Raw genomic sequence first — 4,585 nt, 5'->3', positions numbered from 1 at the left:
ACTTGAACCCTAACTCTAACTCTAATTCTAACTCTAACTCTTATACTAACACTAACACTAACACTAACACTACCTCTAATTTTAACTCTTACTCTAATTGTAACCCTAACCCTAATGCTAATCCTAAACATAACCCTAACACTAACCCTAACCCTAACCCTAACCCTAATGCTAACCCTAACCATAACCCTAACACTAACCATAACCCTAACTCTAACACTAATTCTAATCCTAACCTTAATTCTAACCCTAAATATAACCCTAACTCTAACTCTAACTCCAACCCTTATTCTAACTCTAATTCTAACTCTATCTCTAACCCTAACCCTAACTCTTATTCTAACCCTAACACTAACCCTAACTATATTTGTAACCCTAATTCTAACCCTCACCCTAATTCTTACCCTAACCCTAACCCTAACTAGATATCTCTAATCCTAACTATATTTCTAACCCTAATTCTAACCCTAACCCTAATCCCAACTCTAACTCTAATTTTAAACCTAACCCTAACCCTAACTCTAACTCTAACCCTAATTGTAACTCTAACCCTAACCCTAACCCTAACTCTAGCTCTAATTGTAAACCTAACCCTAACAAGAACCCTAACTCTAATTCAAACCCTATCCCTTACCCTAATTTTCATCCTAATGCTAACCTTAACTCTAACTCTAACCCTAACCCTAATCCTAACCTTAATTCTAACCTTAACCCTAACCTTAACTCTAACTCTAGCCCTAACCCTAACCTTAACACTAACCTTAACCATAAACATTAATTTGTCCCTAACTCTAACCCTAAATCTAACTCTACCATAATTGGACTCTAACCATAACCCTAACCCTAACTTTAATCTTGGCTCAAAACTGTTCCCTAACCATAACTCTAGAACCTTAACCCTTACTCAAGCCCTAACCCTAACCCTAACCCTAACCATAACCATAAGTCTAACCCTAAACTTAACCATGAGCATAACTGTAACCCTAAACTTAACCATAAACATAACTCTAACCCTAACTCTAACCCTAAATCTAACTCTACCATAACTAGACTCTAACCCTAATCCTAACACTAACTTTAATCCTAACTAAAACCCTAACCCTAATCTTAAATCTAACCTTAACCCTGACTCAAACCCTAACCCTATCCCTACAATAACCCTAACTCGAGCCCTATGATAACCCTAACCCTAACCCTAACCCTAACCATAACCATAACCATAACTCTAAGCCTAACCTTAACCACACGAGCATAACTCTAACCCTGAACTCTAACCCTAAATCTAACTCTACCATAATTGGACTCTAACCCTAACCCTAACCCTTACTTTAATCCTGTCTCAAACCCTAACCTTGACTCTAACCTTAACCCTGACTCAAACCCTAACCCTAGCCTTACTATAACACTAACCCTAACCATTACCATAACTCTAACCCTAATCTTAACTATGACCATAACTCTAACCCTAACCTTAACCATAAACATAACTCTAATCCAAACCTTAACCATAACCATAACTCTAACCCTAACCTTAACCATAAACATAACTCTAACCCAAAACTTAAACATAACTCTAACAATAACCCTAAACGTAACTCTAACCCTACCCTTAACCATAACTCAAACCTTAACCCTAACTCCAGCCCTAACCCTAATGCTAACCCTAACCCTTATTCTATCCCTAAGGTTAACATTAATTGTAATGGTAACTTTGTCCCTAACCATATATCTATGTTTGACTATAACATTTTACATTACAATATGCCAAAAAGAAAATTACTTTTTTTAAACCATAATCCTACCCCTAACTCTAACCCTAAATGTCATGCCCAAAATTTATGAGATAAAACACAACCAATTTTTTTATTTTTTATTTTTAAAATATATATATATTTTTATTTCTAACAAAACTAATATAAGTAGGAATTCTTGCATGACTATTGTACTTTATTTCATGCTTTCATCTTTTCTAAATATTAAATGACTTGATTGCTAATACGCATTTTTGCAAATTTATTTATTTACTTATTTTATTTATTATCCCTATTATTATTATTATATAATACATACATACATACATACATACATACATATATATATGAATTATTATTAAAATCATCATTTAAAATTTATGATACGTGTTCCCTGACAATTTGATGTATTCATTTTATACACATAATAATGTGGAATAGAGTTGTTTTTTTTCGATGCAACATATGACTTCATACAATATATGGACTTGTTCAATAATACCTATTTTATTACAATTAGTTTGATATCATTTTCTTTATTTCCTAATTATATTACAATATGATATCATTAATCTTACCATAGTTCCTATTTCTTTCATATTAAACCTTTCCACTACCATATGGTTTAATTGTTAATCGCGTTCTTAATTGAGTCTCTCGATATAAATAATACCCTTAATGATTCCTATGTACGACCATGTTGTAGTAACAAGCTGCCATACACTAAGTGCCATTACCATATACTCAAGACTAGGAAATAAACTAACAATTAGCTAGGAAGAACAAATTGAAAAGTGGATCTTCTAACTACACTAAATCCCAACATCCCCTAATTGTCATCAGGGCCACTTTTCCTTCTTACATGTGGATCCCACAAGGTCTCACGTGGGTCATGAGTTAACAGAATATTTGATTAATTCCATTCCTCGGACATCTCTTTAAAATCATACTCCAAATTACCTATCTCATGTAAATGGTTCTAGTTAACAATAAGCATGGTTTTCTTAAAAAGTCACATCCCACATTGGAATACTAACCCACTTCCACTCTTTCTTTCTTTTTTCCCAAGTCGACCATGCATGAAATTGTGTGCTTATTCTAAATACTCCACCAATACTAGGATTGGTCGCCTATAGTCTTTGCTAGAAGATGGGACATATCCCACTTCCCTATGTGCCTTTTACAAGAAGGTAAGCCCTCCATCCAAATCTGGAGGCATGTGTTTTGTCTTGCGTTAGCTGATTCTGACATGACAGAATGTCAGCTTTTAAGAGCCATACACCAAGGAGAAACGATGGGTTAAGAGGTAAGTTGAAATGATGGGTTAATAGGTAAGTGGGTGTCAGAGGTTGAATCTTGGCCCCTATTTTTTAAAATTTAAAAAACTTACAATGTCATGAGTGTAGACGCTAGGAATCCAAGGAGATAGTAATTTTTATTTTATTTTTATTTTGAGATTTAACGTTTTTTATTGTTAAGTTTGTCCATACTTTCTAACAAGAGTACTTATATGTCTTAATTCATTTATTTAATTATTATTATTTGTTTGAGTGTGGATGTGACTTAGAGGTCACATGATTCTAATATGTACTATTATGTCACTTAGGATAGGTATTGTCAGGAAATATTAGTCTAAGATATTCATTAGTTTTCTATATGCTATTTATTTTTATTTATTTTTGGGATGGTCTAGAATCTGGAGAATATTCTTATAATACTTTATTACTCTGTATTAGGGAAATGATTTATTTTCCTTCCTCATAGATTTTCCAGAGAGGAAATTGTAGAGCTACAACCAATTTGAAGTTTCACAATTTCTATACTCATATACAACTCCATTTCATTCCTCAAGAACTTTCTCTATTCTTTAAATGTACATAATGGTTAGTAGTATGATTTTATCATCCTGGGACTTAAGAACTAAATGCATAATACTTGTATGATGAAATTATCACTTCAAAATTTTATTCTAAGTTATGAATGCATAGTATATATATATATTTTCATTGCATCTGATACATTTTGAATCAATCCATTCTATTCATAACATTCCTTTTCATGTTATTTATGAAATACATATTTTCTATTACATCAGAGAAGAGAAAGCACATAAAAATCTAAATTTTAATACAATGAAGCTTAACATAGAAGATTTTATACAAATAACACTATATGCATACAACATTTTCATCACTCCTTCCAAACTCTTGAAATAGTAATCAGGATGCCATTACAATCTACATTACATATTAACTCTTCCACTACTCATAAACTTTGAATGATCATTTCTTTGACAAAGAGACATGCATATACATTATCCTCAAATTCTTCCTCTCCTATTCACATGGTGACAATGACAAAATCTTCTTTCACCACAATGAGACAACCAAGAAGCCTTCCAAAATCATAAGGAACATGAACATTAAAGGACATGAACAATGCGTAGCATAAATGCTGAACAACATGATCATTGAAATCATGACTATTGAGACACATGAACATTGAACATAACATGGATATAAAGACACATATACATTGAGCCTTCTTAACACATTTGGATCTTCTCGACTTTGACAAAGGTAAAACCCTATTTCTTCATAGCATGAATCTTCACAACCTGCACAAAACACACAAAATGGGAACCATGGAGGCTCACCTCCCAACCTAGGCTTCTGTGAAGCCACCCACCGAGCAGGGGAAACAAGAACCAAACAGGTTACACACATACATTACAAATTTTTTGCATGAATACACAACACAAACACAAATCAACACCCTTCCATGGCTTGCACAATGATTCACCATTGGAATCATAAAACGTTGGGTGAAGGTGG

This window comes from Cupressus sempervirens, chromosome 8, assembly GCF_028749045.1.
Source record: "Cupressus sempervirens isolate cs-2001-9-10 chromosome 8, ASM2874904v1, whole genome shotgun sequence".
In the NCBI taxonomy this organism is placed as follows: Eukaryota; Viridiplantae; Streptophyta; class Pinopsida; order Cupressales; family Cupressaceae; genus Cupressus; species Cupressus sempervirens.
The sequence above is the reverse complement of the archived record's forward strand: the minus strand, read 5'-3'. Positions refer to the sequence as shown.